The sequence below is a fragment of the Ranitomeya imitator genome, chromosome 8, assembly GCF_032444005.1.
Source record: "Ranitomeya imitator isolate aRanImi1 chromosome 8, aRanImi1.pri, whole genome shotgun sequence".
Classification (NCBI taxonomy): domain Eukaryota; kingdom Metazoa; phylum Chordata; class Amphibia; order Anura; family Dendrobatidae; genus Ranitomeya; species Ranitomeya imitator.
In genome coordinates, this window is record NC_091289.1 from 83,693,391 (window position 1) to 83,706,391 (window position 13,001).

General features: G+C 46.7%; 1 protein-coding gene across 2 annotated transcripts in view; it reads left to right on the plus strand.

Moving 5' to 3' along the window:
* The window catches only part of KIFAP3 (kinesin associated protein 3), a 562,094-nt gene that overhangs the window by 119,827 nt on the left and 429,266 nt on the right, over positions 1-13,001 (plus strand). The gene's annotated exons all lie outside the window — the stretch shown is intronic.

Here is a 13,001-nt window from a genome sequence, read left to right on the forward strand (position 1 = left end):
CTCGGAGATTGTTTTTCTTGCTGCAGCTGAATGTTTTACATCTACTAGTCAGCATAAGTACATGTGGGGATTCCCTAGCAACCAGGCAACCCCCACATGTACTTATGCTGGCTAACAGATGTAAATCATTCAGCTGCGGCAAGAAAAACGAAATCTCCGAGCACTAAAAATTACTCGGAGGACCCCCGAGCATGCTCGAGAAATCTCGAGTAACGAGTATATTTGCTCATCACTAGCTGTGTTCCCTTTTAACACATTTTGGGGCTGTTTGTGAATAAGATATACAGCTTGGATACCTGTTGATAGTTACAGATTGTAATCTCTCAGGATATATTTTATACAGTGTGGAAAGATTTCTTTAAAACATAACTTTTAATAAATGCAATAAAATCACATGTAAACCCCGGGCATACAAAACATAGAGAAACCATAACCCATAGAAGTGCCTACTGAGTCTTTTATACAGAGTAATAGGACATAGCACATTCAAAGTGCTATAGTACATAAAAAAGTGTAGATCTGACCCATTTGAGCAGTAAGGATGTCACACTGCAAGGGAATCCACTGGTAGAAGAAACATTTGGTCCAATCTGTCCACCTTGTCAGGCCCTCTGTATTTGCTTCCACCATAACAAGAGCAGTACTCCAGTATTGTTCTCTTTATGTATACCCCAGAAAAAATCCTTCCCGATGCCTTTCTTTCTCAGTAAAGAAATGTCATCAGAGGAGTGTACTTGTTAAAGGGAACCTGTCATCAGGATTTTGCTAAGTAAACTACAGACACTGTCAGGTTGGCGCTGTTACATTGACTAAAATGATACCTGATTTGATTAAATCCATCTTGTGGTTGCTATTTAATCTTTGCAGTTTTCAGTTAATGAGATTTTCATGCTCTGGGCCGGCTTGTGGGCGGCTTTTTGTTTAGTGCTCTGTTCTCATATTCATCCTTGTGGGCTTAAATGACAGGTCACTGAACTTTCAGTGACCTGTCTCCTATTCTAAATACTATGCTTGCAAAGTTTATATTGTGGTCTTTCATAAAAATAAAGAAACTGATTTCTTCAATCCAGGTATCATTTTAATCCGTGTAAGGGTATGTTCCCACGGTCAGTAAACGCTGCGTGTTGGATGCTGCTTACATCCGCAGCCTCCATCCCACAGGGGCCAGATGTTACAGCATAGTGGATGGGATTTCAAGAAATCCCATTTCCACTATGCGGGCAAGGACACCCGCAGCATCCCTGTGGAGACTGACATGACACGTCTTTCGAGACCGCAGCATGTCAATTTATCTTGCGGAGACACTCAGTCTCCACAAGATAAATTTCCCGTCCAATGAATAGGATGCGATGATTCTGCAATGAACACATGCGGAATCACCTACGTTCAATAGCCAGCAGCACTTTGGACGGAGCGGACATGTGCTGCGTCCAGAGCGCTGCTGGTTCCTGACCGTTTTAACATACCCTAACAGCGCCAACCTGACAATGCATGTAGTTTACTTTGCAAAATCCTGATGACAGGTTCACTTTAAGGGGGAAAAAACACATATATAATGTGGTCCAAATTGGTCAAAAGTCCATAAAGCAAAAAGTGCCTCAGTGTCTAAAAAGTGCCTAGTGTTCAAAGGAAAAACATAACCCATAATGGTTGGTATTTTTAATGGAGGTACAAAGTCATGTTACCTCCCTGTAGAAAATGTGGAGATATATGTGCATAGGAAACTGCGCATTGTGTGTGCAATCCCAGCCAGAATTTTTGAAACAAACACAAATTTTAGTTTTCACAATGTTTGCTTCTTTCATTTTTTTAGAGTGGTAATTTTACATTTACTCTAAATTGCTATGAAGAGTGGCTAGATGAATTGTAAAACATTAGGCCGGTTTCACATTTGCGGTTGTGTCCGCAGCGTTTCTTCTGCAATTATCCACATGTGTTGTGTATTCTTATATTTAACATTAGAGACGCATGTGTCTGCGGTCGGTTGCGTTTTGCCGCGTTTGACGACGCATGCGTCGTTTTGTCGTCTGCAGTTTGGCGTGGTAAACGCTACATGTAGTAATTTTAGGGGCGTCAATTTGCTGCTTAGAAACGTATGCGTTTGTTAGCGGATGAAATGCGGCCAAAAAACGCATTGCTGTCTATGTGAATGCATGAGGCCGCAAGCGCATGCGTTTGTGAAGGCATGCGCTGCACCACAGGAAAACATGTCTAGACACTGATTAGCCACCCCCCACATACAAAGTGATAAACGGAGGGAGTGGACATTTGCAGGTCACTACTCAGCAGACAGAGAACCAGAACCAGACCAGAAAGACAAAATCACCTTGGAGGAAACAAGACTGAACAATGTGAGTATATCCTAGCCAATGCCTTTATTTCCTATTTATTCAGTCGCCATGACAGCACTAACGAGAGGGGGGATCCGCCCTTCAGGGACTGGAAACCTACAGTTAAAAGGGCGGCACCTCTCTCCCGCATCAGTTGGTTTCTTGACCCTGACAGGGGACCCTACAGACTTGCCTTAAGAAGAAAGGTGAAGACTGAAGACCACTACCCATGCTCGGCAGGCCGGTTCCGGAAGTGGGGGTTCCCGTTCCTCGGTCACGTCCGGTGTGCTGGAGGTGCCACACCACAGAGGGCTATGGGGGTAGGCAGCAGCAGAGGAAAGCAGCCTTCAGGGGGAGTGCTGGCTTTAGAGTGTCCCATCGCTGCTGGTACAGGTATGTATGCTGTGGGAGGCCTGTCTCCGAAGTCCTGCGACGGAACTGGCGGCGGTGGGGGCACGGGGCTCAGCGTGATCAGCGTACCGATTAGAGTATCCACGCCATGTGTGCACTGTAGAAAGCGGTAGTGGCGAACCGGCGAGCGCTGATAACGCGCGGCGCATGCGCAGTAGGGCCGCGGCGGTGATGATGCAGTGTCAGGTGACCGGCAAGCGCTGATGATGTGCAGCGCATACGTGGTAGGGCCGCAGGCGGTGATGATGGCGGCGTCAGGTGACCAGCAGGGACTGATGACGCACGGCACATGCGCGGCCGAGCCAGGGCAAGGAAGATGGCGGCACCCTGCAGCACACAGCGGAGAAATGCGGTGCGGGGCGGTTCAGGAGGCAGGTGAGGCCGTTAAAGGCATACGGCTCAGCTGTGTATATTCCGATGTGCGGGCGGGCTTCTGGGGGAGGGGCCTCCCATATGCATTGTACCAGGCAGTTCACCTGGATTAATCTGCTGACCCCATCCGGGGGAGGTACCTAGAGGGGTCGGCTATTTAAGGATTTTATATGGGCTACCACATGCCTCCTATCCGTTGTTACAATGGAGTCTCAGGAACAGGAACCGTTGCAGTCTGAGCAACAGTGTCAATCCATGGAGAAGCCCCAAACAGTGAGCACCCAGCGATGATCTAGTGGCAGTAGTCGTCCTGGGGGTGATAGAGCCGGAAAAGTCTCAAGCTGTAAGGATGTTACAACGGTTAAGAGGGTCCCCCCGCAATCTACGGTACCACTCAGTCACTATAGGGGTAAGTGATCGCAGAGAAACTTCACTTAGTGATATATTTCTCCCCTTATATTCCCTTTCTCCATATCTATCAGGAAAAAAAGCGATCCTCCAAATCTAAACACAAAGAATGTGCAGAATGTGGAATTCCTCTTCCGGATGACTACATAAGAAAATTATGTGCACCGTGAATTCAACGGTTAATAGCAGGGGAGACGCCAGATTTCGCTACCAGCCTAAGGCAGATGGTCAGGCAAGAGATCAGGGGTTCAGCAAAATCCCTATCTCAGAATAGAGGATCTAGAGAAATTAGATCCCCTAGTTCATTTGAGGACAGTGATTCAGGGGAACTGAAGTCAGAGGTTTCTCATACGTTATCTTCCTCGGAGACTGAATACGGTCATTCATGTTTTTCCTTTGACCGGATAGACCACATCGTTAAGGCAGTAAATACCACGATAGGAATTGAAGAAACTCCGTCAGAAAAGTCTGTGCAGGATGTTATGTTTAAAGGATTAGACCGTAAATCCCGCAGATGCTTTCCGGTAGTAGATAAAGTAAGCTCCCTCATTACACGAGAGTGGAAAAAAACGGAAAGGAAAGGTTCTCTTCCTCCATCTTTCAAGAGAAAGTATCCATTCGAGGAGACAGCATCTGCAACGTGGGATAAAGCCCCAAAACTTGATACAGCCGTGGCTAAGGCTTCCAAGAAATCCTCGCTGCCGTTTTAGGATTTGGGAACTTTAAAGGGAAGGTGCCACCAGTTTTCTTGCATTTTGTTTTTTTGTGAAATTAAGCTTAAAATGGTAATTAAAATGTATTAATGCAATGTTTGCACTGTTTGCAAACATTTCTATATGAAAAATATTATATATTTTTCTACAAATATACATATTTACCACTAGGGGGAGCATTTTCTGTTTTAGACCTCAAGCAGCTATAGTAAGATTTAGCAGCTCTGCCCCAGGGATATTAGACCACCCAAAAGGGGAGGGAAATGCTGATGTCAGCAGTTACTGCCCCAATTTTGCTTCTAACAGTAAGAATGAAGAGCAGCATCACAGGGCAGCACCATTTTGTGTGTGACTGCCCTGTGACCTGCTATCACCAGCAGTTACTGCATCAGAGGCACAGCTTGTTTACAGAGGAGCAGAACACAGTGGACCCAGCAGCATTTTTTGTGAATAACATTCTTGCCATCCCCCTTCCCCCACCTTAATCCCTGTCCTGTCAGCTGCCCTACTCTCTCTCCAGGTGTCACCTCCCTCTCTGCAGGCTGTGAGTGCAGCTTACTGGAGATCACAGGGACTGTATGTGAGGGGGAGGGGGAGACATGGCAGGAGAAGGACACAGGGCAGCGTGTGAGGAGCAGAGGACATGCCTGCTTGGAGTACAGAGGAGCAGTGAGGGCTTCTTCTGTCCTGTGATAGAGAGCACAGGGCTATAATAAAATGGCAGCTAGTCACACCTACAGCAGTGAGTTGTGCAGCCCACAGAGGCGTGCCCAGCTCACTGCTAATGCTGCTGCAATGTTACAGATAGGGTCCGTGCTGGTCTATTATCTCCTATGTCCATGGGGTGCCGTAATCTGACACTGATAGTGCCCTGCTACTGCTGCAAAACCAAGATGTCAGCCCCCAGTGCATTCTTTAAACTCATATAACACATGAAATCTGTTTCATGTGCATTTCAAACTTGCTTATAGCAGCATGTTATGCTACATTAGGCTACGTTCACATTAGCGTTGCGCGCCGGTGCGTCGGCGACGCAACGGCAACGCAACGCAGGACGCACCAAAAACGCACGCAAAAACTCTGCGTTTTGCGACGCGTGCGTCATTTTTTGACGAAAATCGGACGCACGAAAAATGCAACTTGTTGCATTTTCTTGCGTCTGACGCTAGCGTCGAAAACGACGCACGTGTTGAAAAACGCAAAAAAAACCCGCACGCGTCCCCCATGTTAAACATAGGGGCGCGTCGCCGCTGCGTCGCCGACGCAACAGCGACGCACATTAGCGGAACGCTAATGTGAACGTAGCCTTACAGTGATTTATTAATGACCTACAAACGCGGTACCTTCCCTTTTAAAGGACCCACTAGACAGGAGAGCCGATGTGTTTCTTAAGGGAGCTTGGGGAACATCAGCAGGGGCTCTCAGACCGTCAATTGCAGCCACTTGTACAGCACGCTCTATGATGGTGTGGCTGGATAGCCTAGAGGATCAGCTTAAAAATAAGACCCCGAGGAATGAGATCTTGTCCTCCCTCCCTATGATTCAGGGGGCTGCAGCTTATTTTGCTGATGCATCGGCAGATTCGGTGAAATTGGCAGCCAGATCAGCGGCGCTTTCTAATTCAGCCCGTAGAGCTATCTGGCTGAAATGTTGGCAGGGCGACATGCAGGCCAGATCAAAGTTGTGCAGCATTCCGTGTGAAGGGGCGCACCTATTCGGTCCAGTTTTGGATGAGTTATTAGAAAAAGCAGGGGATAGTAAAAAAAATGATTCCCTTACCTAGGAAGACCCACCTACAGACGGGGCACTAACAGAAGGTGGTTTGACCGCACGAGGTCAAATGGAGAGAAGCCCAGATATGACGCAAATAGGAAGAAAGGTTTAACTCCTTTCGGGACAACAGAAAGCCACAATGACTGCCGGACCGGGTGGGAGGCAGGCTTTTGGCCTTCTATCCGGCTTGGCTTAATATTTCCAGCAGCACATGGATTCTGAACATAATTAAATCAGGTCTAATGTTTGAATTTCAGAACATTCCTAATGACAAATTTCTGGTAACACCTGTACGTTCTTCATCTGCAGAACAGCTGGCATTAGAATCTGAAGTCCAGGAACTTCAGCAAAAGGGCGTATTGGTGGAGGTTCCTGAAGCACAAAGGGGTAAAGGATTTTATTCCCCCCTCTTTTTGATCAAAAAGCCAGACAATTCCTTTCGCACCATCTCCAACCTTAAAGGCCTAAACAGTTTCTTATGGGTACAATCATTTAAAATGGAATCCGTCAAAACCGCAATAAAGCTATTGTTTGACAAGTGTTTTATGGTCGTCTTCGATCTCAAAGACACCTATTATCATGTCCCTATACACGCAGACCACCAGCGGTATTTAAGATTAGCAGTATTACTAGACGGGATGGCTAAACACTTACAATACAGGACACTCCCCTTTGGTGTTGCAGTTGCTCCTCGTGTGTTGACGAAGATAATGGTGGAGGTCATGGCACATCTTCATGAACAGGATATTCTAGTGGTTCCATATCTAAATGATCTATTAATAATAGGGAACTCGGAGTGCTCAGCCCAACTGGCGAAAGTAATTACAGCCTTGCAAAGTTTGTGTTGGATTATTAATTTTAAAAAATCTCGGTTACTACCTCTAGAGGTTCAAGAATTCCTGGGTCTCATATTAGACTCAAGATCGCAGGAATGCCGTCTACCGGATACAAAGGTAGAAAAAATTCAACGGCAAATACTCAGGGTTGTTAATAATCCATTAGTAACACTAAGAGGGGCAATGTCACTGTTAGGCTCACTCACGTCATGTATCCCAGCAGTTCTTGGGGCCCAATACCACACCAGAGTACTACAATGGGAGGTATTGTGTAATACTCGTCTGTTAGACGGCCACCTGGATAGTACCTTTTCCTTGTCGGAGGTCTCTATTCAGTCCTTACGTTGGTGATTACACACGCCAAACCTGCGTACAGGTGTTCCCTGGATAAACCATATATCCCGAGTGGTGATCACAGATGCTAGCCCCAGGGGATGGGGGGCACATATAGGTCCAGGGTGTTTGGTCACATTCCGAACAAGAGTTGTCCTCTAACCTTAAAGAATTGTTGGCAGTAGAACGAGCTTTGAGTCATTTCCTTATGTCCTTACAGGTCCATCACGTCAGGCTATTCTCAGACAATCAGGTAGCGGTGGCTTATATTAACCATCAGGGGGAACCCGATCCAGATCGTGGCGGGTCGTATCTTGCAGATAGCCGAAACTCATCTACTGTCACTCACATCGCTTCATATAAAAGGAATACACAGCATCAGGGCCGATTACCTAAGTCGCAGAAAACTCGGACAAGGAGATTGGGTTCTCAGTCAGACCATCTTCAACCAGATCACACTTCATTGGAGGTACCCAGATATAGACCTCTTTGCCAGCAAAAGAAAACAAAAAGTGTCACCGGTTTTGCTCCCAAAACCCCAGAGACAATCCATACGCGGTGGATGCTCTCCTAATACTATGGCACTTCAATATGGCTTATGATTTTCCCCCATTGAACTTGATCCCGATAGTTCTGAGGAAGATTCGGGATGACAGAGCTCGAGCAATCCTGATAGCGCCGTTCTGGCCCAGGAGACCGTGGTTTTTGTGGCTGAGGAAAATGTCCATTTCTCAGCCTTGGATTCTCCCAGAACTTCCAGACCTCCTCTCACAGGGTCCGATTCTCCATCCACGAGTGTCCAATTTACATCTGACGATGTGGGATTTGAAGGGTCATTGCTAAGGAAAAAGGGGTTTTCACAAGGTCTTATTAATATTTTACTAAAAAGCAGGAAGGTTTCCACGATGAATATTTATGTTAGAGTCTGGAGAAAGTTCTTGACTGTTTCAGGAGCAGAGATGGGTCATAAAGTCAATATCACTAAGATTCTGGAGTTCCTGCAGAGAGGTCTAGAGATGTGGCTAGCTACAAGTACCCTGAGAGTCCATGTGTCAGCTTTAGGGGCTCTATACAATTGTAATTTAGCTAACAATTATTGGATTGCTAGATTTATCAAAGCAGTGGCTAGATCAAGACCCATGGTTAGGAGAAATCTGGCCCCGTGGGACTTAAACTTGGTCATTATAGCTTTAACGGACGCCCCCTTTGAGCCTTTAGAATCAGTCCTGTCCTTAAAAACGGCTCTTTTGGTCGCTCTCACATCGGCAAGGAGAGTTAGTGACTTACAGGCCCTCTCTAGACAGCCTCCATACATTCAGTTTAGAGAAGATAGGGAAGTATTAAGAACTGATCCCCTTTATCTTCCGAAGGTAGCGTCAAAGTTCCACAGACTACAGGAAATAAATCTCCCGACTTTTTGTCCTAATCCTAAAAACCAAAAAAAAAAGTCAAACTCCATTCATTAGATGTCAAAAGATGTCTACTTAGGTATATATCTTTAACAGACCCCTGTAAAAAAGATAATTCTTTATTCATATCCTTTTAGGGAGTCAGGAAAGGGTTTAGGGTGTCCAAAAACACCTTAGGTAGATGGATTAGGGATGTGATTTATTTGGCTTCTTCAGCAGGTGGCCTAGAAGTCCCAGAAGGCATAAGAGCTCATTCCACTCGGGCCATGGCGACTTATTGGGCAGAGAGATTGGAGGTATCGATTGAGGATATATGTAAGGCGGCCACATGGTCATCTCCATCTACTTTCTTTAAACATTATAGATTAGATCTTGGTGGCTCCAACGATCTCACGTTTGGTAGAAGGGTGCTGGAAGCAGTAGTCCCTCCCTAATACTCTTTTCTCTGTAATTCTCTCGTTAGTGCTGTCATGGTGACTGAATAAATACTCAAGCTACTTACCAGCTAGCGGTGTTTTTCAGGAGCCCATGACAGCACTCCTATATTCCCACCCTTTATGCTGACATGGATTATCACCACTTATTTATATAAATTTTCTAAGTTTAGTCACAAGGTGAAATGTGTTAATTATTTATGTGCTACTAACCAAGGAGGTCCTCTCATGCTCTGTAATCCAACTGATGCGGGAGAGAGGTGTCGCCCTTTTATCTCTGTAGGTTTCCTGTCCCTGAAGGGCGGATCCCCTCTCTCATTAGTGCTGTCATGGGCTCCTGAAAAACACCACTACCTGGTAAGTAGCTTGAGTATTTTCTGTCTCTTCTGTCTCTACATGTCCTAATTTCTGCCATTTCTTTCTTTCTGCATGCATCAGAATGTCATCTTCTGATGAGGCGCAATGTCCTGGGCCTTCACAAGCCGAACATGTCAGTGAAGTGAGTACTCAACTCCTCAGATTGGTAAGTATTCACTGTCACATCTACACATGTGAAATTTTTTTTTTCCTTTTTTTTAGAGCACTTCTTCCACTGTGGCAGAGGGTGAGCAGGAGCAGCGGGTTCACGGTCGGGTGGCAAGGCGGCAGTGTGTAAGTATACCTGGCTGACTGTTTATTGTATCCTCACTTTAGTATTCTTGAATCTTCCTTTCTTTACTTTCCTCTTTCTTTACATTTTTCTTCTGGACTCCTTTTTTATCTTGACTTTCATTATTCATGCCAATTCTCTGCCTCTGTTTTCTTTCTTTTCCTTATGTTAATGTCTCCAACCTTAATGTCTTAATTTATTTTTTAGGTTCCAGAACGGGATGAGGACCTCATTGACAACGATATCCTCATCTCCCTGGTCCATGAGCGAGTCCCGTTGTGGGACACCCGGGTTCTCCAGCACTCGGACAACGTGACGATCCAGCGGCTATGGAATGAGGTGGCCAAAATGATGTGGGATGGCTGGGACAACGCCCCGACTCGGGTCCAAAATGCATTTTGTAAGTATTGCAATGCAGTGTGATGCAGCAGAGACCTTGGCCATGCTCACAAAACTGTGTGTGATGAGTAGTGTTGAGCATTCCGATACCGCAAGTATCGGGTATCGGCCGATACTTGCGGTATCGGAATTCCGATACCGAGTCCGATACTTTTGTGGTATCGGGTATCGGTATCGGATCAATAGGGATGTGTAAAATAAAGAATTAAAATAAAAAATATTGATATGCTCACCTCTCTGGCGGCCCCTGGACATCACGCTGGTAACCGGCCGGCTTCTTTGTTTAAAATGAGCGCCTTCAGGACCTGCGATTGACGTCGCAGCTTCTGATTGGTCGCGTGCCGCCCATGTGACCGGCACGCGACCAATCAGAAGCCGCGACGTCATTCTCATTCACAAAACTCCTAATTCTAGGAATTAAGGACCTGCGAATGACGTCGCGGCTTCTGATTGGTCGCGTGCCGGTCACATGGGCGGCACGCGACCAATCAGAAGCCGTGACGTCATTCGCAGGTCCTGAAGGCGCTCATTTTAAACAAAGAAGCCGGCCGGTTACCAGCGTGTTGTCCAGGGGCCGCCGGAGAGGTGAGCATATCAATATTTTTTATTTTAATTCTTTATTTTACACATCCCTATGGATCCCAGGGCCTGAAGGAGAGTTTCCTCTCCTTCAGACCCTGGGAACCATGAGAATACCTTCCGATACTTGATGTCCCATTGACTTGTATTGGTATCGGATATCGGTATCGGCGATATCCGATATTTTTCGGGTATCGGCCGATACTATCCGATACCGATACTTTCAAGTATCGGACGGTATCGCTCAACACTAGTGATGAGAGAAACTCTCAGGAGTTTCTCTCATCACACACAGTTGTGTGAGCACGGCCAAAAGTCCATTGTCTAACCATTATTTTTTGTTTTTTCAACAGCGCTCAAAGTCAAAACATGTTGGCGTTCGATGAAGGACCGCTTCAACAAGGACCTGCGTCAAGAGAGCCATGTTCCCAGTGGTTCTGGATCAAGGATCCGAAAATATAAATACCACCGCATTCTGACATTTTTAAGACCGGTTCTTGCCCAGAGAACATGAGTATTTTTTCGGTGTGTTAGGTTGTGTTGTATTGCCATAATCTGTATGTTTCTATTCCACAGGAGTTGGCGTTTTGTAAATGTTTGGTATTAATCTTTTTCTTTTTTCACAGCACATGGAGCAGCACTGTTGACCCAGGTTCTGGAGCGGTCCTTCATCAGACAGCCACGGACCCGTCCCAACCATCCAGCAGCGCTGCAGCAAGTGGGCCACACTAACTGGAGACCAGAAAGCTGGTCCATCAGGTGTTCCCCTTTCCCAGTCCTCTGCCCCTTTTTTTTTTTGGGCTCCTCCCGGCAGCGGCAGAGGGCATCGGACAGGTCACTCATGCCCGAGTTTTTGCACTTGAGCTCGGTTTTTCACGATGGACTCAAGGCATTAGCCATATGAATACACGTATCCAGGATGTCACCAAAAGCCTTGACCAAGTAAAAGCCGACCTCCAGAGGCCAGCACATCATTTTTTAAAATCAAATTAAACAGGGCATGTCGGAACACCTTACTCCTGATCTCCAGCTTAATGTCATGCAGGCCTGCAATGCTGCTTACGTGCAGGCAATGCAGCAGAGTCAGTATTTTCAGCAGACAGTGGCGGCATATCCACCTGTGCCTACACTGTCACGCTTGACCTCAATGCCGAGCTCTGCTGCATACCACTGCACGGCCACCTCCATTCCAAGCACTGCCGGACACCACTACAGCACCACCACTATCCCGAGTGCTGTATGACAGCCCACCGCCACCACCATGAAAACTGCTGCTCCTGCTTGGACCTCCACTGACATCACCTTGCAGCAGCAGGACCCTGGCATGGCCTTCCGCTCCGCCACCACGATGTAGCAGGACCCAGGCATTCCCTTCTGCTCCGCCACCACAAAGCAGCAGGACCATGGCATTCCCTTCCGCTCCGCCACCACGATGCAGCCTTACCCTGGCATTCCCTTCCGCTCCGCCACCACGATGCAGCAGGACCCTGGTATACCCTTCCGCTCTGCCACCACGATGCAGCAGGACCCTGGCATGGCCTTCCAATTTCCTACCGCAACCATGCAGCAGCAGCGGGACAAAGACAGTGACAGTTTGACCACTATGACCAGGCCGCAAGAAATGAGCCCGCCGAGGCACCCCAGACCGCAGCGCCGATCCCAAAAAGGGGATAAAAAAGCAGACTATTTCTATTCCTCGCCCCTCACCTCCCAATGTGTCTGTTATGTCAGGTTTGTCTCACCATTCCAGTGTGTCTCATGAGTCGAGCCCCACCCCTGATCTGCCAGACCCCAGTAATTTAATTGCCCCTTCTCCTGCCACCCCTGCACACCCGTCCACAGTGAGTCAAGCTTCACAGCTACATACCCCCCGTTTCCAGCACTCTACCCCAAGCAGGTGCAGTTAATTTTTTTTTTTGTTATAAAAATAAATAATAATGTTTTTTGCCCCCCAAAAAGTTTGGTTAGTTGTGTATTTCGCCGCCGGCAGCACACACCGTGCGCCAATAAAAAACTGCGCCTCACACTTTATTTTTTGCCCACATCATAGCTCCAGTAGTTAGCAAGTACAACACTGCAGTTTGGTGTGTCTTTAGCATAGAGATATGAGGTGGGCCAAAAAATTTATACTTGTATTTTATCCATAATCACTTCCTTCAGCTTAGTCTGTGACTAGTGTTGCAGACTGAAGAGAAAATGGCGGCAATACAATGCAGAACTATACTCAACAGGTCATGTGTCCAAATACTCATTAGTTAGGACACCTGACCTGGTGAGTAGAGAACTGCCTTGTATAACCTCCATTTTCTCTTATATGTACATAATCTATTTCACACATAGTGAAGCATACAAGGC